Below are 24,604 nucleotides of genomic sequence, written 5' to 3'. Positions count from 1 at the left end.
TGTATATGTGTTTTTCAATTCCTAGAAAGAAGGCCATTGCGCAAAACACTTAAAACAGCTATGCTGCAAAGGAAAACATGGCGGTGACCTAAAACCTGGCAATTTGGCTACAATCTTTATGAAGGATAAAAACTAGAATGACTAGAATGCCCCTAAATGAATCAGATGCATCTTTCAGTTGACGTTAGCCACCATAAGAAATGTACCCCAGTAAGGTTTGGAGGGCATGTGTTCTTCCTTCCTAAGCTCCATCCACTTTTCTAATAGTTGGTGGGAAGTGGCATAAATACACTAAGGCTGTGTGCCCACGTAGCGTTTTTTTTTAAGCGTTTTTGATGCGTTTTTCGGGGTCAAACCGCATCAAAAACGCTTAAAAGAAGCATCCCATTCATTTAAATGCATCTTGGTCTTTTTGTGTCAATGGATGCGTTTTTTACCGCTAAGGAAACGCTTAGCGGCAAAAAACGCAGCATGTTCACTAATTTCCGCTTAAGTCCGCGTTTTTGGCTATTTCCTAAAGTCCTAAAAATGCGTGGAAAAAAATGCATGAAAAACGCGCGGAAAAGGAGAACCCGTTTCTTGAGCATTTAAAAAAACGCTACGTGGGCACATAGCCTTAAAGTCACAAAGTTTTTGCACAACTATGAAGTGGCAAAAATATTTTGCTACAAGTTAAAGTTTCACTCCGAAATTCTGGTGAAAAACGTTTGATAAATTTGGGCCAAAGTGTTTTATCCTAAAAGTATCATTTTTACTTAGCATACTGCTTTCTCTGTACACCGCCATAGAATAGGTTGGCGCTATACACATTATTATTAATTTGCCCACAGATACAACGTATCACCAGATATCTTAATATTGTAAATAACATATCGGGGCCTGTATTTATGAGATCTACGTCCCCCTTGTAGGGTTTCTGCCGCTCACACTTATGTAAGTGATATTCCAGAGCGGAGTTTGATAATCTTTTGTGCCAGGTAAAACCTAATCATTAACATTCAGGCCCAGTCCTTGGCATCTGCCTTCCCTTTACCAAGTGAACTGAGGGAAATAAAAGGCGATTGTATTGAGATCACAGATGGGGTGCAGGTTTTTGGAAGAAATTTGAGAAACACTATTGTCCAAAATCAAAACTCAATGTGTTTCTATAACAAAGGCTTCCCCTTTAAGCCCCTCCGCTTGTATTACTCTTGTTTTTTAAACTCGAAGAGTTTTGCACAAAAGATTTTCCCTGAAGTGTCAAAACCTTTCTGATTGGAAGTGTGCGGATAACGGGGATCCGGATACCTGGAGGGGATCGTGATCTATAGTCACTGACAGCAATCTTTTATCCATCTGGACCAATAATGGGGCCGTCCTCTCACCCTAGTAGGGAGCGCTGCATTATAAAATAGGGCTTGTGTAACCAGAGCTGCCATCTATTTGCAGAAATGGAGAGCAGCAACTAAGAGCATGGCTGTCTGGAAAACTTGGCACAATCTACTGACTATTCCTTTAAATGGACATGGTGCAATACTTCATTTCTCCTGTGGAGGCGCTGCAGGGAAACTGAACACTTGCACACAGGTTTTTCTACAGATTCCAGAGGATGACCGAGTCTTATTTTTATCTTTAAGGGCAAAAACAACAAGACCATAAACATAGTAAAAATCCCTTTAATGAGCAGTTCTAACTATAAAATAAAGGGGTTGTCCTGGGCTTTAACACTGATGGTCTATCCTCAGGATAGGTCATTAATGTGTGATCGGTGGGGGTGTGATACCCAGCACACCCGCCAATCAGCTCTGTCCATGGATTAGTGGCCATAATTTCAATAGAAGCGGATGTGTCGTACACTGGGAACAGCTGATCAATGGGGGTACAGGGTGTAGCGCCCCCATCGATCAGACATTGATAACCTATCCTAAGGAGAGGCCATCAATGTTAAAGTGTTGGACAACCCCTTCAAGGCAGATTTCTCAAAGGTGGAGCATGAAAACGTTAGTGTGAACCTAGTTCTTAAATTGATTAGAGCAGGGTTCTTTTTTTTTTTTTTAAATAGCGCCACTCCTGTCCTTAGGCAGTGTTTGGTATTGCAGCCGTCACATAAATGGGATTAACCTGCAATACCAGACTCAACCTTTGGATAAAAGTGGCACTGTTTATGGGAAAAAAGGAGAACTTGTAATCTCACACATATGATCTGTTGTCGAGAGTTATCTGGGAGCGCCGCAGAGAGGGAGAGTGATATAATGCACACATCTGATATCTCTGTTAATAGTAGGTAATAAAATATATATTTTATATATATGATGTTTATGTAGTACTATAACTCCCATTGTGCACAGAAGCTGATGGGGATTGTATTCCTGATCCATTTTACTGTCGGGTTATTTTGGGATTTGGAGTCTGACAGCCGCTGTAAAGCCACCGGTTGCCTACAACTGCAATAAAGCAAAGCTGCAAATTAATCTTTGTATTTTTTATTCATCATTCCTGACAGCTCCTCTCGGATTTGCCGGGATTTTCGTTGGAATGATGTTTGTTGCCTTAGTAGCCCATGAGCTTAAAACCCCTCCAGGAATGTGCAGGATAAATAAAGCAACATATTGAAAGTGTCTGAATGGACTATCACTTTACATCTCCTCAATTACACTCTGTATTACTCTGGTTATTAATTAAACATGATGTACTAATTACAAACCAGCCGGCTTCAGCATTGCATAATGCCAAATTAATTATAATAAATAGATATACTGTGATACTCTGCTGATGTGTTACAAGGTTAGATAAACATTCTATAGCAGGGAGAAAGATGGCGGCAATAGAGGAAAAGAGGCACGGTCAAATATTCTGAAAAACAATTAATGAAAATATAAATTGATATAATGGTGTCTCACGCCAGTCTATGGTATCAGGAGGGGACGGCCGGCACGGTCAATGCACCCCATCTTATCAATGTGTATTGGCATGGGTTCCAGAATTAGAAAAAAAAGTGTCCACTTTCTTCCAAGGGTTTAGTCCAATATTGCAGCCCATCTCCATTAAAGTCAGTAGGGCTGTGCTGCAATACCATACCCAACCAGTGGATTGGTGTGGCACTGTTTTGGGGATAAAGAAGCCTTGCTTTTCTCATTCTGGAACACATAGGCCCCCCGATTCATCAAGACCGGTGTGAGCAACCCCATTCTTGACGAGATGTCCTGTTGGGGTCCAATGCTTGTAATTAAAGGGAACCCATTACCATTTTTTTTCTGATATAACCTATGGCCATCACCTTCAAGCCCCATGTGACAGTATTCTATAATATTGGACATATGACTCCAAATCGCCCTGCAAGGCACAACCCCCCCCACACACACACCTTTTGTTATACTCACCTGTGGGGCGGTCCGGTCCGATGGGCGCTGCTGGTTTTGGTTCGGTGCCTCCGCTCTCCTTGCAATGTTGTAATTCTCCTGTGATTCCTGCGTCATTCACATTGTTACCCTTTGCGCGTCTGCGCTGATGTGCTTCAATCTTCACTGCCGAGGGTAGAGAACATACTGCAGTGCACATGCGCAGACGCTCTTCTGACTTTTACCGATGCATGCGTACAGCAGTCGACAGGGCAGACATAAATGAGCCTGCGCAGAAACGCAAAGGGAATACTGTGTGGATGATGTAGGATGCGTCATCCACATAAAGCAAAGGACAAGGACGGCATCATAAGAAGAAAGGAGGTACCGGACCACGACTAGCAACACCCATCGGACAGGACCGCCCCACAAGTAAGTACAATAAAAGGTAATAATATTTATTTCTATATAGTGCTTTACAGTTTGCACACATTATCATCACTGTCCCCGATGGGGCTCACAATCTAAATTCCCTATCAGTATGTCTTTGGAGTGTGGGAGGAAACCGGAGAACCCGGAGGAAACCCACGCAAACACGGGGAGAACATACAAACTCCTTGCAGATGTTGTCCTTGGTGGGATATGAACCCAGGACCACTAACCACTGAGCCACCGTGCCGCTCAAAGTATTTTTTTTTTTGCCTTGCAGTGTATATTGGAGTCATATGTGCAGGATTACAGAATGCAGTCACCTGGGGCTGAAAGGTGGCTGCCGTAGGTTATATAGAAAAAAAAAAAAATGGTGAAAGGTTCCCTTTAAGAAGTGCACGTCTCTTTATAAATCAGTCAAGTCTGAATAGTGGCATGCTCCTTGCCACTTCAGAGACCGAAGTAATATTTCTGGCTTTAGGAACATCACAGCTTGTTGTAAATTAGGCTGTGTCATCAAGCCCTGTCCCGTCCCAGCTTTGGCAATTATGGCAGAGCAGGGCAAAATTGTCATGAGAATGTCAAAAGTTGGAACATTTTTGCACAATTTTGAGTTGCACAAGAATTTTGCAACTTGTCAAAATGTTTTATACCAGATTTCTGACAATAACAGATGAATCAGGGCCTTAATTTATAAAGAGCCAAAGAAAAAGTAAAAAAAAAAATACAATTCACAATATATGAATGTGTTCAAAATGATTAAAATTCTGAAAACGAAGAATGTTTCAAAGCAAAAGTTTTACTCACTTCATCCTGCATGCTCGACAGTCTGGCAACCTGACGTGCTTCTCCAACATCAGTCTCCTTGATTCAGTCAGTTAACGTTCATCACTAATGTGGATTTTCTCCCCACCCAATTATTAGGTACACTCAATTGCCTTGCTCGAAACCCAGCTCTGCTACATTGCTGTGCCAGCTCTGCAATTGTGAACTATGCTGCAAACCCAGCTTTGCTACATTGCTGTGCCAACTCTGCAATCATGGACCCTGCTGCAAACCCAGCTCTGCAATTGTGGACTCTGCTGCAAACCCAGCTCTGCTAAATCACTGATCCATCTTTGACATACTGCTGGAAGTCTCAGAACTTATTGTACAATTCAACTCAAATACACCGCTTCCTCACTGCAGAGTCTATCAAACCTACCTCACACACTACAGCTCTGCCATACCGGTCACTGTTCTGCTACTTCAGCTCCCCTGTTCCATCTGGTTTGTATTGCTGTCCATGTCTGCTTTTCCGAACCAAGGGCTTTAGGATTCACCTCTCCAAGTGAGAAATAACAAGATGTAACAGTAACATCTTCTACACCATCTTTATTAATCCATTTAAGGATGATGTTAGGGATGGATAGAAGGCCCCAAAATAAATGTAATAATAAGCTTTTCCATGTACTATTTTATTTAAGCCCATTTACATCATCGTGATTGCAAAAACACAGAAGTAGTTCTCATATGATTATGGTAAAAGATCTGTGGTGATTGACAGTCGGGATCAGAGAAACTGATAATCTAATCTCAGCTCTTCAACCCCTGAAGTGCAACAGTCAACAAGAAGAGCAGAGCATCTAAGGTGTTTAGTAGATGAAATGCAAATGGTCTCTTCAGAGAGGAAGAGGACTAGAACTCTAGTACCTCCTATTGGAAGTAGCAATCCTAAAAGTCAATGTCGACCCTTTAATGAGCATTGTCACATGACTTAGGATAAATGCCAAAACCAGAATCTCAATTTGCAGACACTGTGTTTCAGGCTACTGTCCCTCATCAGTGCAAAGTGTGAGATCTGGTTTGGCTGTGTGAGAGGTGTCTGACCAATATCCAAGAATTATCGTGAATGACATGCTAAGCATGCCGAGATGAGGAGACTTAAAGCCGCAATGCTCCTCTGGGAATTATGCAAATTGTCTTTTCAGAGAGGCTTTAAGTCTCCTCATCTCGGCATGTTTAGCATGTCATTCACGATAATTCTTCGATATTGGTCAGACCCCTCTCACACAGCCAAACCAGATCTCACACTGTGCACTGACGAGGGGCAGTACCCTGAAACATAGTGTCTGCAAATTGAGATTCTGGTTTTGGCATATATCCTAAGTCATGTAACAAGGCTCGTTAAAGGGTCGACATTGACTTTTAGGATTGCTACTTCCAATAGGAGGCACTAGAGTTCTAGTCCTCTTCCTCTCTGAATAGACAATTTGCATAATTCCCAGAGGAGCATTACGGCTTTAAGTCTCCTCATCTCGGCATGCTTAGCATGTCATTCTCTGCAAGGAGAAACGATATTTCTTGGATAGTAGATGAAAGGCACGGTCTGTCCTTAGGTGCGATTGTCACGTGAAAATGAGGTACTGTAGAAGCTGGAGGTCTAAAAAATGTCCCTTCATCGTTCACTGGGAACAGAAGCACTGATATCTCTGGAACATCATTGCTACAAGAAGGGAGTATCATAGAAATAAAAACTATGGGGCACTGAATTTCTTAGACAAGGGTGATCCAGTAACTAACAACAGCTTTAAAGACCTGGTGCCAGAATGGATGTCAAATTAAGAATTTAACACTGTGTGTTGCATTGATTCAATCCATAGCTACCACGTCAGCTTTGTTTCCACTGCAGTATAACGACATCAGCCATAACATTATGGAACCAGATTTTCTCACTCCGGGATTTAGACAGTAACAACTCCGCCAAGTGACTTTATCGCTTGTAAGGAAAATGCTGCTCCTTGAAAAAGAATCTGTGTCTGTCATTTTACTCAGATAGATAATATCCAGAAGTGGAGTTAAATAAACAGTATATTCAATCTCTGGGTATTCCACGTATTTGTTTATCTTCTGATCCCATGCTGAGCTGTACTGCAGATGAACTCCGAAACAAGGAACCACAGCCACGGACTGGATCTGATCTATATATAGGATGTAGCGCTCATACACGACTTATACTCGGCAAGTGGTAAACTTACTCATCCAAATCTCATGTAACATTTTTTGCTATTGTTAATTCGCCTTTCTTTTTAGGATTATGGACACCGGCAGGGGCAATTTATTTTCATTTTTTTAAATGCATTTATTTTTGCCTAAAAATAATTTTCACAACTCGGTTTCATTAAAATTTTTGCACAGTTTGCCTTCTTTGTTGCACGGTCCCTTCTTGGCTGAAGAAGAGGGAGACAGAACGATCTTGCTGAGCTGGATTCACATCTACACTGATTAGTTCAACTATATAATTTCTCCCATGTTGCTGCTGGTATCTAAGTGCTAGCTGAGGAATGAACAGCAGGAATCCATCATCTGTGTGCTGTAATGTGCAGTTAGTTTCCTCTGAACAGCTCATGGTCGATTGCAAATTAAGAGCTAGAGGCTGTATAGTGGAAACCTGGAGATGTCGTCTTGTCCAAGTCTCTCTGGACATCATGCTAGAGGTTCACCACTGTGTAAGAACTGTTTCTGTTCTCGAAGACTTGAGATGCCTTTTTTGCTACATTAAAGGGGCAGTCCAGGACTACAAAATTGATGTCCTATGCGTAGGAAGGGCCATCAATATCAGAGTGGCGGGAGTCAGACATCCCACACCCCATCCATCAGCTGTTGATTGGCAGCTGCAGGACCTAAGGTATAGAGTAGTCAGAACACCAGAGCTCCTTACGCTGTTTAGTGGCAGTTCTTAGGTACTGCAGCTCAACCCATTAACTTCAAGAGATAAACTGCGTATTCCGGTGTTTGTACACTACATACATCGTGGACTCCTGGTGGCCGCAGGACTCGCTAACAGATTAGAGGTTTATGACAGGTACTGGACCCCACTGATTTGATATCGATGACCTAAATGTAGGCTGGGTCATCAATGTTATAATCTTAGGACAGTCATCCATCTACATGGCTGCTATGTAATACTATATTTCCTCTTCTACAGTATCTGCTCCAAATCAGGTCTTTACAGGGATGCAGGGGCAGGATATAAAACAGCACCTGATTTTTTTTTTGTCTTTTTTTTTTTAAATGGTGAAGTCTCATAAGACAACCCCTTTGACACTTTTCAGCATAGTAACATAGTTATTAAGGTTGAAGGGAGACTAAGTCCATCTAGTTCAACCCATAGCCTATCCTAACTTATCCTAACATGTTGATCCAGAGGAAGGCAAAAAAAACCCATGTGGCAAACAGTAAGCTTCACATTGGGGAAAAAAATTCCTTCCCGACTCCACATACGGCAATCAGACTAGCTCCCTGGATCAACGCAATATCAAGGAAACTAGTGTATATACCCTGTAATATTATACTTTTCAAGAAAGGCATCCAGTCCCGTCTTAAATTTTAGTAGGGAATCACTAATTACAACATCATATGGCAGAGAGTTCCATAGTCTCACTGCTCTTACAGTAAAGAATCCGCGTCTGTGAGTATGCTTAAACCTTCTTTCCTCCAGACGTAGAGAATGCCCCCTTGTCCCCGTCACAGGTCTAAGAGTAAAAAGATCATTAGAAAGGTCTCTGTTATACATTGTGATTTTCACCTTAGTGTTATTTCTAACATTTTATCATGCAAGGCTTTCTTAAAGGGTTATTCTCAAGATATATTTTAAGGGAAAACTAACAAGGAAACCCCAGAGATAATGAGAATGGGCCTCCAGCATCCGGGCTTAGCAGAACCCCATCTTAGATGAAGCAGAGGTGTGCATGTGTGATCTTCGCTTCATTCATCTTCTATGAGACTGCAGGAAAAAAAAGCAGCGTGCTGGGCTACACTTTCTATGACAGTTTCATAGACAATGAATGGAGCAGAGGTCACAGCTGCGCAGGTTGATAAGTCATTTATTACATATTATCAATTTCTGGATTATATATAACCCTCCAATACCATTAGTTATGAGTAAAGCATCCAGACTTTTTAAAATGCCGATACAGGATCTGCTGTTACCACCTATTGTAGTATGGCATTCTACAGTCTGACTGCTCGAACTGTAAAGAACTCTTTCCTATGTAGAAGTCCTAGTCGTCTTCATCCACACATAATAAACGTACCATAGTCCTTTGTGAGCTTCTTAGAAGAAGGTTGAAAATATAAACCTCTGCTCCATTCAAGAGATAGGCTCTGCAGAGCCTGGTTCCTGAGTTCCAGAGCCCCATTTCCAGGATTACTTTGGGTCCAAGAGGCCGGTCACCTATGAATAGGTGATAAAGGGTTATTCTCAAGATCGCACGTAAGACCTGCCCCAGGAATCACACAGATGTAGATAGATATACACATTAATTATAAAATAAATTCAAAATTTTTTACTTGCAGGGATTTTTCTAATATCAGACTTGTTCATCTCTCTGCACTTTCGCCTCCATATTTCCACTACGAGACCCGGGTAATAAAATCACAGCCATTAAACAGTTTTTCCTTGTGTCTTTTCTGAAATGACACAAGTGACAGGGATTAAGTCTGCCGAGCTGTAAAGCATATTCTTAACTGTGAATTGGACCCTGCAGAGAAAACACAAGTTCCCCGTAAGCGGATTGTAGGATTTACATTCCAAGGCTCGGCCAGCGCTAGCGACATAGTGACAACGGTTCTTCCACCTGCAGGACAGCGACTCTGAGAAAGTAAACTCTCGGTGACCTCGCAGGATAGTTTATCCTGAGATTTTAGGAGGGGCTGCAGGGGGCTCATCTTAGTTTAAGAACTGGGGTGAATCTGGTATTTAACCTCATGAGTGACACCCTAGCAGGAGCTAAATCCCCTATCTGTGCAGCGAGTTGGACACAAGTGATATTAAGCATCTTAGCCGTCCCAATTACCTCCTTTTTACTTGACCCTTAACCTCCTGATGCTGGCCCACTATAATCTAAAACTGGAAATTACAGGTAAATGCAGTTTCAACATGTAGAAAAAAAAAAAAAAGAATTATAACAAATATCAAAAAATCTAATTTTACAACGGTCCCCTCCTCCTTCACCCCCCAAAAATAATGCCCCATAATATACATTTTCGGCGCTGACTTAATATAAATGGAACATGTCATTTTTAATCTTTTTTTTTTTTTTTTTTTTTTAATTATTTCAATGCAATAAGAGAACTTTGCAAATAGTCTCTACTACATATATCCTAAAGATTTGTGAATACCGCTCCACTGCAGTTCTGTTTCCATGGTAACAGACTACAAACCAAGTGTAGTCTGATTTTGTAATTATCTACCCTGTTTCCCCGAAAATAGGGCGCCACCCGAAAGTAAGGCATGCTGGGGGGGGAGCACTGTGCCTGCTAATATAAGGCACCCCCCTTGTTCTGTGCATGGGGCATGCAGTTGTGTCTCGCTCCCGCTGTCCGGTGCCCTCCACTGCAGTCGCGCTCTTCGCATGAGTTAATCACAGCCTCGGAGCTGTGTGCCGATCTCCGCCCATGAGCCCTGCGCCAATCACAGAGCAGGAACCATGGGCCAGCTGACGTCATCCATAGCCTCCGATTGTTCCTGGGCTGTGATTGGCACAGGGCTCTTGCGCTCTGATTGGTCCAGGGCTCCTGCTGTAATGGAATGATGGGGTTGCTGTATTGGGGACTGTAAAGGGATGATGAGGGCTGCAATGGGATGATGGGAATATTTGGGGCTGCAAAATGATGATGGGGCTGCTACGGTAAAGGAACTGCTGTGGGTGATTGTTACGGTAGCGGTACAGTGTCCAGAAAGTGTGTGGGAGCCATTTTAGAGCCCTTATGTTTTGTGGCCCTGTGTGGGAGTCAGGCAATTACAGTACCGTACCGTAGTGTGTTACTTTGATTTGTTGTCTGCTTTTCTGCTGAACGGTCTGTATGTCTGACTACTGGTTTTACGCTACAGAACGTTCCTTATGTAAGAGTAGAGCGCGCTGGAATGTTTCTCATGAAAATAAGACACCCGCCCGAAAATAAGACATGGTGCAACTTTCGGAGCAAAAATTAATATAAGACGGTGTCTTATTTTCGGGGAAACAGGGTATCACTCTCTTCCAACTGCCTCCTCTTCAACTGGTAGTAGGATGGCAAGAAGAGGAGACAGAGGGGCCAAATTTACTGCAAGATGACCAGATCCATGAGTCAGCAGTTGACTTTCGTCCAAGTATAGTTTCCTCTTCTGGTTTCATTGGAGGATAAAACATGTTGATGTTCCAGGGCCTAAAAAAATTATAAAATAAAAAAAAGTCGCGGCTAGGCTTTTATGCACCTGGATTCAGTTTGCTGCTCTGGTCCTGTATATACATAGATATTGTAGCATTAACTTTTCGGTGTTCCCCCAGAAACAGGAAGAAACACATCCAATCTTTAGCTTTTGTTATACTGCCATGGATCTCTGTTGTATAAACGAATTAGATATATGCAGCCCCGACACTTGTCTGGCCAAAAGCTTTGTCTTTGACCTGACATCCACATGAATCTGCATGTGTTCGCCACAGGAAGAGGGTAGTAAAGCCCCCTTCACACATAGCGAGATCGCTAGCGATCTCGCCAAAGCGTCACCGATTTTGTGACGCAACAGCGATATCGGTAGCGATCTTGCTACATGTGACACCTCTGACCCGGCTCCCCACAGGATATCACTGATCGCGCGAGATCGTCCCGGTCCATTTCTCGTCGTCAGCTTCCTGCTGGCGCCGACGAGCGACTCCATGGATGCGGGCGGAAGACGTGACACCCTCGCTGCGTGTGACAGGTAAGTGACGACCCCCGACCACTGCTGCATCGCTGGTGAGATCTGCCTGTTTGGCAGCTCACTAGTGACCATTTAGCGATGCACCAGCGATCCTGACTGGGTCGTATCGTTGTCGGGATCGCTGGTGCATTGCTATAAGTAACGGGACCTTAAGATAAGCCACTATCAGAAATGATCTTCACGAGAACAAAATTATCAAGCAAATGGATCTTGAATTTGAATTAAGCTGCAGTCAGAGGTATCTGGATACAAAACAAACATCAGATGATCGACTGGAAATCAGAAGGTTCAGAAGATATATGTATATGGCCAACTTAACTTCATTCCAGCCTGCCATGCTGCCAAGTGGGCTCCATTGTTTCTTCTCAAGGGCATCACCACTACCAACCAATCCTTTCACATTGAGCAGTGATAACGTACCAACAAAAATCTCTCATTTGTTTCCAAATCCTTCCCCTAATCGCTATCTTCTGAAGGTTATTAAACTAAATAAACAGGGTTAGAATGAACAGCCTTGCCTTAGTAGGATCAGGACCTATACATATACAGAAGAGAAGATTGGTTTCACGAAGACTACAGAGGGCATGGTCACCAAACCAGACAAAATAATAATACAGTGAAGGGATTAGATCAAACCCAACTCTTAAAATAACAAATAGAAACAAATTGAAGTCTAAACCACACATCTTACACAATTTCTGGAAGGCATTGGTTTGGAGGACACAGGTCATCTGCTCCTGAAATCCCTTTAGGTCTCTGATCAAGGAGCCGGGAGTATAGGTGGATTAGGTGCATGTCCTATTTCACCAATGTTAATTCTTAGGTCTAACTGCTGACAATTTTCTCGGTGGTGGGTCTTACATGACTTCTTCACACTCTTAAGGCCCCTTTACATTTAGCGATGCACCAGCGATCCCGACCACGATGCGACACGGTCAGGATTGCTGGTGCATCGCTAAATGGTCGCTAGTGAGCTGCCACACAGGCAGATCTCACAGCAATGCAGCAGCGATCTAGCGGTCGTTACTTACCTTTCAGACGCGGCGATCCTGACGTCCTCCCGTCCGCGTCCACGCGTCGCTCGTCGGCGCCAGCAGGAAGCGCCCGACGAGAAATGGAGCTGTACGATCAGCGATGGACAGCGGGGAGCCGGTCGGAGGTAAGTATCACACATAGCGATATCGCTGCTGCGTCACCAAATCGGTGATGCTTTAGCGATATTGTTAGCGATATCACTATGTGTAAATCCCCCTTTACTGATACTTTTAAGACTAACTAATATCTAACCTAAGTGATACGACATATTTGTATTGGCAGTGAAAATTCATTTGAAGTTTTGTGTGGTTAAATCTACAAATTTACTCATGTCATGTGGAGTATTGAACTCTTGGTTTCCATATACAAGATCCTAGGATTTCAATCTCTGGTACATCAACTCTCATGATTCTAAGGGTACACTAAGGCAGGCCATACATATTAGATGGCTGTCGGCCGAATGATACTTTGATCGTTTGCCCAACAGCCATCTCAGTCAACACAGTCAACTCTCCCATAAGTAGGAGTGTTTGTTCGGCCAAGCGCTCCGATGTTCTCTATGAAAGCCAATGACTGACAAGTTGGTCATCAGCTTATCTCAGGGAGAACAATGAAATCAGCAGCCCAAAATCAGACATGTCCGATCGACATTGTTCCCGACCATTATTTGGCCGAACCCGTCAACATCGGCAGGTTCAGTCGACATTAAGTCTAAGGCAGTGGTTCCCAACCTTTCTGACCTTGAGAGCCACATTCAGCTTAGAGAGCAGGTCACGAGCCTCATTCAGCACTGAGAGAGGGTCGTGAGCCACATCCAGCTCCCACCACCCTCAAAGTAATGTCAACCAAAGCCCCCATTACAGGTATAATGATAACCAAAGCTTTTCCACAGAAATCACTCCAAAGCAGCACACTGAGATCCAGGGGTTCCCACAAAACCCCCATTCAGTATTCTTCCATCAAAGACTCCCAACACACTGTCACATCCAGCTTTGAGCACCTCCTCTAACAGGTAGTACCATCCTCCAGCATACCATACCTAAAACATCTCTAAACCCCTAAGACCAGTAAATGTGCATCCAGATCTGCACTTCTGTGCAAGGCTACTCACAAAATTCACCATTTTGAGATGTGCTCCTCACACCTGTTTGCTAGACCTGGACCTAATGCATCAAGCTGGCAGTCGCGAGCCACAATTCATGGGACCGCGAGCCACATGTGGCTCCCGAGCTACAGGTTGGGGACCCCTGGTCTAAGGTGTATGGGGAACTTAACACTCTAGTCAACCTGTATTGTGAATATGATCATAGCTTTAGTGATAACTGTGATATAATTTAATTTTCATTAAGAAACATTGAAAAACACTTGCTGACAGTACTGTGTCCCTGTTGACAAATCACATTTAGTAAAGTATTTTTGAGTATTATGATTTCCCACCATATAATATCACCATTCCAGTGACCTACGTTTCATAGAAGGCAGCTATAATTTTTCCACCATTGATATGATAGCCCTTTTACCCTCATACTCAAGTGATCTCTGTGGAATAAGAATTAATTCTACAGACTTGTTAAAGACTACATCAAGCATCAACTTACATTTTGGTTAAAAAAAAAACAATAGCAAAAAAATTAATAATCACAATTTATTTTTTTGTGGATCCCGATATAGTAAAAGCAATGATACTTTGTTTCTTGTGACTCCTGCTTGTTTAGCCCAGAATGATTCTCTACATGTGTAAGGGTACCGTTACACCTAGCAATGCACCAGCGATCCCGACCAGCGATATGACGCGGTCAGGATCGCTGGTGCATCGCTAGGTGGTCGCTAGTGAGCTGCCACACAGGCAGATCTCACCAGCGACATCGCTGGGGACGGGGTCGCTACTTACCTGTCACACTAGGCGATCCTGACGTCCTCCCGCCCAGCTCCACGCGTCGCTCGTCTCTCCACGCGTCGCTCGTCTCTCCACAGGAAGCCCAGCAGGAAGTAGCCGACGAGGAATGGTCCAGGAGCTTCTCGCGCGATCAGCGATAACCAGCGGGGGAGCCGGTCGGAGGTAAGTATCACATGCAGCGATATCGCTAGCAATATCGCTGCAATGTCACAAAATTGGTGACTTTACAGCGATATTGCTAGCGATATCGCAGTGTGTAACGGGGGCTTTAATCTGAAGAGTGGGAAGTTGTTGATAGGGACACTTCTGATCATATGGCAACTGCAGGCCTGGCTGCTATAAATGTCGATCAACTATGATTAGTAGGGAAGCAGTGTGCCTGCTGAAAGGAAAATGTAGCAATAAACCTCAACTAAGCAAATGAAAGATGTCAGAAGTTAGAACACTTTCGATTCCTACTGCTAATATGTGTCTATGACATCTATTTAAACAACAGACCAGTTTCCGTACCAACAGAATACTCATCACTAGTCAAAGGTTAACCTCTGCTTTAAAGATAACAGCCCCTTAATGAAAGCATTTAGTTATATTTCCAATTGTTAAGATCTCTCACTTTTCTAAAGGACATTTCTTAATAAAAAGAAAATCTAAAAAGCTATGTTACTGCTAATACTTTGGAGAAATGGTCATCACAAGGTAACCATACCTTGGCCGGCAGCGTCTCTGGACTTGACTCACACAGAGCACATCTGGGACGTGATTGGTCGGTGATTACACAGGGAGCTGCCAGCAGCGGATCTTGATGATTTCTTCAGAGTGGCAGGACATTTCTCAGACGACCTTTAATAACCTCACTGGTAGCAGTCAGATGACCATTAATAACCTCACTGATAGCAGCCAGGGCTCTAAATGCGGGGGTTTCTGCTCATATTAATACTGAATAAATCAAGATGTTTAAAAAACGTTTCCGCTTTTACATCATTTGCAGATCAGTAACATGTCTATCCATCTTGTGATTTCCATCAAATACTTTTCCATCTTGAAGCTGCAATTGTAATGTTGAAGAGTGGAGAGTGGGGGAAATAAGTATTTGATCCTTTGCTGATTTTGTAAGTTTGCCCACTGTCAAAGACATGAACAGTCTGTAATTTTAAGAGTAGGTCAATTATAACATTGAGAGATAGAAAATCACTGTATAAATTATATAAGTTTATTTGTATTTTGCAGTGGGAAATAAGTATTTGATCCCCTACCAACCATTAAGAGTTCTGACTCCTAAAGACCAGTTAGATGCTCCTAATAAACTTGTTGCCTGCATTACAGACAGCTGTCTTAGGCTAGCTTCACATTTGCGTTTAAAGGCCGCAGCGGCGGCCTGCGCACGGCCGCTGCTAAGCCCCGCCCCCTGCCGTGCCTCCGCCTATGGGCGCATGACGCTGCATGCGTCCCCTATCTTTAGCACTGGGGACACAGGCCGTGCGCAGGTATGCGTTTGGCGGCGCATGCGTCCTTTTGACGATGCGCCGACCAGCGCCAAACGCAACAGGTTGCAATTTGGTGCGCTCGTCGCAGCGTCAAAAGGACGCATGCGCTGCCAAACGTATACCTGCGCACGGCCTGCGTCCCCAGTGCTAAAGATAGGGGATGCAGGACGCATGCAGCATCACGCGCCCATAGGCGGAGCTACTGGCGGAGGCACGGCAGGAGGCAAGGCTTAGCGGCGGCCATGCGCAGGCCGCCGCTGCGGCCTTAAACACAAATGTGAAACTAGCCTTACATAGTCACCTTTATAAAAGACTCCTGTCTACAGACTCAGTCAGGCAGACTCTAACCTCTACAACATGGGCATGACCAAAGAGCTTTCTAAGGATGTCAGGGACAAGATCATAGACCTGCATAAAGCTGGAATGGGATACAAAACCATACGTAAAGCACTGGGTGAGAAGGAGACAACTGTTGGTGCAATAGTAAGAAAATGGAAGAAATACAAAATGACTGTCGATCGACATCGATCTGGGGCACCATACAAAATCTCACTTTGTGGGTATCCTTGATCATGAGGAAGGTGAGAGATCAGACAAAAACTACACGGGGGGGGGGGGGACTTGTAAATGATCTCAAGGCAGCTGGGACCACAGTCACCAAGAAAACCACTGGGAACAAATTACGCCGTAAGGATTCTTTTACACTTCCCATTCTTTTTGCGGCCCGTATTGCTGTAATTAATTTTCACGGTCTGCTGCAAGAATCTTTTCGGATCGCCGTTTTTCTGTTTGGGATTAGGTTTTGAAAAGTTGGGTGAAAAAAATGGCGTTCTGCAAATAAGTCTTCACGGTGTACCGCAAAAACAAGCTTCTTTTGTTTTTGCGGCACCATTGATTTCACTGGGGGCTGTGTCCATAAAAAATATTGAACAAGCTCGATATTTTTTCACGGCTGTAAATACGGCCCTCACGGCCATACGGCGTTTCGACTAATTTTTGTGGGCTGTTTTTGCAGCCACAAAAACGGCCCACAAAAACACGGCAAGTGTAAAAGAAGCCTAAAGGTTTAAAATCCTGCAGTGCCCACAAGGTCCCCCTGCTCAAGAAGGCACATATGCAGGCTCGCATGAAGTTTGCCAATGAACACCTGGATGATTCTGTGAGTGATTGGGAGAAGGTGCTGTGATCAGATAAGACACAAATGGAGCTCTTTGGTATTAACTCAACTCGCCGTGTTTGGAGGAAGAGAATTGCTGCCTATGACCCAAAGAACACCATTCCCACTGTCAAGCATGGAGGTGGAAACATTATGTTTTGGAGGTGTTTCTCTGCAAGGGCACAGGACTACTTCACCGCATCAATGGGAGAATGGATGGAGCCATGTACTGTAAAATCCTGAGTGACAACCTCCCTCCCTCTGCCAGGACATTAAAAATGGGTCATGGATGGGTCTTCCAGCACGACAATGATCCAAAACATACAGCCAAGGCAACAAAGGAGTGGCTCAAAAAGAAGCACATTAAGGTGATGGAGTGGCCTAGCCAATCTCCAGACCTTAATCCCATAGAAACCTTACGGACGGAGTTGAAGCTCCGAGTTGCCAAGCGGCAGCCTCAAAATCTCAAAGATTTAGAGATGATCTGCAAAGAGGAGTGGACCAAACTTCCTCCTGACAAGTGCGCAAGCCTCATCAACTACAAAAAACTTCTGACTGCTCTGCTTGCCAACAAGGGTTTTGCCACCAAGTATTAAGTCTTGTTTGCCAGAGGGATCAAGTACTTATTTCTCACTGCAAAATTAAAATAAATGTATATAATTTATACAATGTGATTTTCTGGATTTTATTTTTGATATTCTATAGCTCACTGTTAAAATTAACCTAACCTTAAAATGATAGACTGTTCATGTCTTTGTCAGTGGGCAAACTTACAAAATCAGCAAGGGATCAAATATTTCCCTCACTATATATCCAATTGATTTATACATGCACTGTGTAGTACTTTATATGACCTGAAGAAGCGCTGCAGAGAAATTGAACAAACGTTGCCAGATTTCTCCAAACAATACAGCAAGTAATAGACAGTGACCTTTGTGAAATAATTATTTTGTTGACCTCAAATGGACGGGGAACAGAACAACCAAAAGTTTCAATCTATGTTCAGTAGAGCAATGTTATTGTCTCAAACATAAAATTAAAGAGGACCTGTCACCAGGTCATAAATGTCCACATTTTGCACTTGTATTCCTGCTGCTCCTTTGACTATTCTATTTTTGCTTTTATTTTAATACACCAATTAGTTCCAGAGATATTGGCATTTTTATCCAATGCAAAGTTTAATGGTTTTTCGAAGGGGGTGAGGCTCATAGGGTAATAATGCAGAGCACCCTAAAGACATGCCCAAGAGGATCTTGTGAACAATGTCCCCTTAGTAAAGACCATAAAAATCAGAACTAACCCAATGGTGGATTAGAAAAAGAACAAAAAGGTGCAATACTCAGGGTAGCAGCGGCAATAAATCAAAACAAACATTAGCCAATTTTGACCTAGTTATAAGTACTCTAAGTTCTATTTTCTATTATACACTTATTTTATTCAAAACTATTTGATGCTATTTGGTCAATACATCCCCTAAATAGAAATACATAAATCAGTTTACCAGGATTGCATGTGTACGTCATGCTTATAGGGTGTTTTCTATATGGCTGTGATGAATAATATATGAGAATAAGTTTAGATACTTTAAAGCTGACCTATCACGTGCCATAAATATATAATTTTTTACTTTTACCTACTCTACTTGCGGCTGTTCTCCTCAATCAGGTAGTGTTTTGTTCCTGAGCCTCTTCATTCATGAGGTATACTCCAATTTTTCTTTTTGCACCTTGTATGTCAATCTGGTATTGTTAGCCAAAGGGGGCATAATCCTCAACTCTGGTCTGTGATCTTCTTTCTTGGCTATCAAGATTAGATTCACATACAAAGGGCTAAATTAAAAAGGGGCCCGGAAAAAAAATGATTCAGGAGAACAGCAAGAACTATACCAGGTAAAAAAAATACATTTATGGCAAGTAACTGGTTCTCCTTAAGTAGTAGTTATGGCTTTCTGTACAGTTTTGTATTTATTTTTTATTATGTAGTACTTTCGTCTTCCATTTCCCTTTTATTTAGATGTTGAATTTTCCTTTTCCTTCTTTACCATGTACTTACATTGTTTTTAGATATCACTCATTTCAAAGTAGTGCCTGAATGTTTTGTATGTTACAAGAGAATCAGAACTTGGCACAATTAAATGTTTCTCCTTTCCAATATCCCTTTAGCAAAAAAAAAAAAAAAGTGCGCGGCTACATACACACATCAGTTTACATTTTTACATCCATTATAAATGGTACATTTTTGTTCCCTCTGTCCACCATATTGCCTCCGTGTTCAATGTGACTTTTTGTCATTGGTTTTTAAAAACTGAACAAAGTACACTGTCTGAACTTCATTATCCATTGACGCTTAACGATGGATCAATTAAAAACAAATGAAACATTGATGGAAAACAGAAGTATAAAGAACGCCTTCCATTTTTCATCCCCATAAACTTTAATGGGTGAGTCTGAGCTGCAAAACGAACGAGAATAGGATGTGATCCGAGTCTCACAGATCAATAACAAACTCAGTTTTAAAACAGATGTGTGTACAGGTCAATGAAACTATGTCACAGTGGTAACTCGCATGCCTCCTTAGCGCCGTCCTACTCAGTGTGGTCACCGCGCAGCTTCCCCTTGTATCAGGCCATCTCCCTGAGTTTACCTCTTGCAGCACTGCTGCATTTGCATGTTATTTCCCTGTGGCTTTAGGGGAGAAAGGCCAGTCTCTGCAGGAATTTAACCCTGTTGTGTCCTGCAGAAGTTAGGTTCCATGGCCCATCCCGTGCTAGTAGGATATTAGGCAGCTGCTCCCATCGCTCCTTGCTCAAACGTTCGTTCCTAGCCTGCTAGCAGAGGTTTATGCATATGTACATATTCTATCTCCAGTTATCGACCCAGCTTGTTTACTAACTCAGTTTGACTTCTCCATTCCTGACTCCGAGCTTTGTATTATGAACGTCTGCTGCCTGCCCCGACCTTGCACCGTCTGACTATGCTTCTGTCTCACACTCCTGTGCCTCGTACATACCTGCACCTCTGACCATCCGGTCAGTTGCTGTAGTCTCAAGAACTGCCCTGGGGTGGTAACTGGTGTTTAATGGCAGGCCAGTCTATCCTCACCATCAGAGGCCGTCGTGAAGACTCAGTAGATACTTTGTCATACCCTCCAGGGTGTAATCCCAGCCCATTGTGTAGTGGTCCACACTCACCAGCGTTACATTACGTTTAGGCCATGGAACCCGCTAACAAGTCAGGATGCAGGGACCCCAAGTCTAATGTACAAGTATTGTATAAAGAGGTCTGCTCTCAGCGTGTCAGAATTAGCTGATGCAGGCCATCAATGGGTCCTACCCAGCTACAGGATCTGTCCGCCACAATGTCTTCAGCTTCTACCACATCTGGCCAACCCTCCTATGGACAGTCAGCCTCTCCTAGGCAACAGTCTAATGTTCCAGTTTCTGGTTGAAAAGCTATTCTCCAGCTTACACTTCTGTCCTGCTATAATCCACTTCAGTGTCAGCTCCACATCACACTCCACGGTTACCACTTTCCTTTGTATCAGACCAAGATAGTGTTAATGGTCTTTCAGCTGTCTGGACAAGCCCTGGCCTGGGCAAACCCCATTTGGGAGTGTGGAGGTAAAGAGACCCGCGATGTTGGGAGGTACCTGGAAACGTTGGCAGCGAAGCTGGTTTGGAATGAAAAGCACTGGTGGCAATATTCTACTCTCCAAAGCTACTGTGTAAGGTTGCCCTGACCTGGCAGGAGAAGTTCCCATCTGCTGCTCCCCATTTGGATTCTGGTTCCATGAGCAACATCATTCATCTGGATCTGCTCCATAGACTTCAGCTCCCTACACAACAGCTGTATCATCCCTTGACTGTTTACTCCATTGACGGACAACTCCTGGTAGAACATATTCGATTCATTATGCTGCCAGTCACGCTGCAGATTGAAGTCCTACATACTGAAAGGATTTCCTTCTGCGTGCTAACCAGATTTGTGAATTCTGTTCTCTTGGTCATTTAATTTCTGCATCTACATGCGCCGGTTACTGACTGGTCCTCCGGCCAGGTACTTCATTGGGGACCGCACTGTGCTTCCAATTGCCTAACCAAAGTCATGCCCAAGACTCCGCCTTCTAACTTTGCTTTGCTGCCATTTAATATCTTGCCTTTGCAAGCATCTTCTGTGAAGAGGTTGAGGTTCTGCCACCCCACAAACCTTATGACTTTCCCATCAATTCTCTTCCTGGCTCTTCATCACTCCGGGGGCAGGTGTATCCCCTATGTCTACTTTAGAATTGGGTCATGTCTGAAAACATCCGAAACAATTTAGCCAAAGGATTCATCCGGAAGTCCTCTTCTCCTGCTGGTGCCGCCTTCTTCATGACTAAGAAGGACGGTTCCATACTCTGCTGTTAAGACTATTGAGGTCTTAACAAAATCACTAAAAACAACAAGTAACCCCTGCCTTTGATTTCTGAGCTATTTGACTGAATTCATGGAGCCAAGATCTTCTGTAATTTGGATCTGTGAGGGACTTATAACTTGATTCTTAACTGTAAGGGTGACAAATGGAAACCGGTCTTTAATACACGCAACGGTCATTACGACTATTGCGTTATGCACTTCTGGCTGTGTAACGCAGCTGCAGTGTTTCAGGAATTTTTAATGACATCTTCTGGCATCTCCTCTTTCTTTCCGTGGTGCTGTATTTGGACGATATCCCGATATTCTCCTCTGACTTACCTTCCAACAGAAAACAAGTTCTGAAGCGTCTCCAGGAGAACAATTTGTTTGTCAAATTGTTCAAATGTGTCTTTGAAAAAAACCTCCTTGCCTTTCCTCTGTACATGGTTTCCAACCAAGTCTTGAAATGGATTCTGAGGTTTCTGCTGTTCTATCCTGGTCACGTCCTCAAGGCCTGTGTGCCATCCAGTGCTTCATGGGTTTTGCCAACATCTTCAGGCAATTTATCATGCCTTTCTTTTTCCTTATAGTACCTATCTCAACCTTAACCAAGAAGTCAGAGACTGGCCTAAGTCGGCGCTCTAGCATTTGAACGAGACCTCTCCGAGCCCTCCGACGCTGCATCTCCCCGATCCCAATAAGCAGTTACTCTTGGAGGTAGATGCCTCATCTATCAGTGGAAGAGCACTGGTAGAGACATCTACTGAAGGGTGCCAGTTCTCCGGTAATATACACATACCATAAAAATCTGACCTTCCTGCAGTCTACCCAACAGTTGAATACTAATTAAGTCAGGTGGGCACCAGGTGTAATTTGCTCGTTTTAACTTCGAATTACACTTCCGTCCTGAAAAGAAGTATGTCAAAGCAGATGCCCTGTCTTGCTCCTTTGATGTGTCAGATTCCCTGGAAGAGCTTCAGCACATCATTGATCTGGCCAGGATTATTGAAGAAGCCCCTTAGTCCCCACTGCTAGGAGGAGAGTTCTGTCTTGGACACAAATCTAAGTTGGCTGGTCATATAGGCATATGCAAGTCCACTGAGCTAATTGCTTGCCCTTTATGGTGGTCCTTGCTGGTCAAGGATGTCTGTGACTTTGTAACCACTTGTTCACAGTGGCCCAGAAAGAAGTCTGCCAAGGATAATCCTGCTGGTCTCCTCCAGCCTCTGCTGCCTCCTTCTGCTCCCTAACAACATATTGCTATGGACTTAATCGTGGGCCTGCCTCTATCAGATGGTTACAACACCATTTGGGTTGTGGTGGATTGGTTCTCTTCATACTCCTGGCTGGTCTTCCCTTCGCTCCTAAGCTCAACACAGTTCTTCCAGCATGTATTTAGTCTTCATGATCTATCTCTTCAGATAGTCTTTGATAGTGGAGCCCAGTTCACTTTGAAGTTTTGGAAAACACTGTGCAAGCTACTGAATGTCCACCTGGACTTCATCTCTGCAAATGGGCAACTGGAACGGGTAAATCAGATTATCGAGAACTACCTTCGTCACTTTATCTCTGTCCGTCAGGATGACTGTGTGCAACTACTTCCTTGGGCTGTGTTTCCTACAACAACCAAGTTGGAGAATCTCTTGGAGCATCTCTATTCTTTGTGGTATTATTCTAGCATCCTCACGTGCCCTCTCCTAGGTCTGCTTCCTCCGGGATTCCCGCAGCTGATGCCTCGTACGGCAATTTTCTCCAGATCTGATAGCAAACCCAAGCTTCCCTCCTTAAGGCTATGTCTTGGATGAAGACTCATGCCAACAAAGAGAGGATTGCCACCTCAGTATCATCCTGCAGATAAAGTTTGGCTGCCGCCCCAGAATATTTGCCTATTGGTGGCTTTGTACAAGTTTGCTTCCAAGAACCTTGGTCTGTACAAAATCCTCTTGCAACTTAATCTGTTGAGCTACAGTCTTCCACTCTTTGCAAATTTACAGATCCCAAACACCTTTACTGTTTCGCCCCGGAAGCCGGTGGTCTTGAATCGCTTCTCAAAGCCCCAAACAACTTCCGTTACTGCTGTTCCTGAGGATTCCTCGGACTACTTCAAGGTTACGGACATCTTGGATGCTAAAAAGATTAGGGGGAGGACCTTCTATCTGGTGGATTGGAAGGGCTTTAGACCGGAGGAGAGTTCCTGGGAACGTGTGGAGAATACCTGTGCCCCTGTCATCTTGGAGAGGTTTCTCCATCGGTCTGGCCAAGAAAGGGGGAGCGTAAGTAGGGTTACGGTCTTGCAGTACTCCTGGGCAATGCATGTTGTTTTCAAGTGGCTTTAGGGGGGCATGGCCAGTCTCTGCAGAAATTTAGTCCTGGCCTATTCCGTGCCAGCAGGATATATATTAAGCAGCTACGTCTACCACTCCTTGACCGGACATTGGTTCTTAGTCTACTTACTAGCAGCTGTTTATGCATATCTTCATATTTTGTCTCCAGTTATTGACCTTGCCTGTTGACCAGCTCAGTTTGATGTTTCCATCCCTGACTCCAGCTTTGTATTATGAACCTGTGCTGCCTGCCCTGACCTCAGACCGTAAGAATACGCTTCTTTCTCGCCCTAATGGACCCTCTACCCGTGCCTCTGACCCTCCTCTGTCCTGTGAACTTCTCCTGGAGTGGTACCTAGTGTCCACTGGCAGCTCAGCTTATCCTAACCATCAGAGGCCCCAGTGAAGACCCAACAGACACTAAGTCATCTCCCTCCAGGGTAAGCCTGGCCCGTGGTGCAGTGGGTCCACACCCAGCAGCGTTGGTACACAAACCCATAGTCAATCAGAAAAAAAAAAAATAGACTGCACATGGACGTGTTATAATGGATGTGTGAATGTAGCCTTAAAGGAGTTGCCCCTTTCAGTTAAATTTCATCCCTGAGTACAGTTTGCTACTTATCTTCCCTGGGTCCACAAGTCTCCACCACTGCTCCCTACTGTCTGGCATTGGCAAAGGTGCGGACGTCACACTCCTAGTGTGATCCCAGTGAATTTTTTTTATATAGCAAACTGATCTCAGGAATAATATTTAACTGCAAGTGGACAACCCCTTTACACAGATGAGTAATAAATTAGTGAAAATTATATATATTAGTGGTGTTATTTATTCTATAGTGAAATTTA

This window comes from Dendrobates tinctorius, unplaced genomic scaffold, assembly GCF_039654945.1.
Source record: "Dendrobates tinctorius isolate UK_male_01 unplaced genomic scaffold, ASM3965494v1 ptg000061l, whole genome shotgun sequence".
In the NCBI taxonomy this organism is placed as follows: Eukaryota; Metazoa; Chordata; class Amphibia; order Anura; family Dendrobatidae; genus Dendrobates; species Dendrobates tinctorius.
This window is presented reverse-complemented; position numbering follows the sequence as displayed.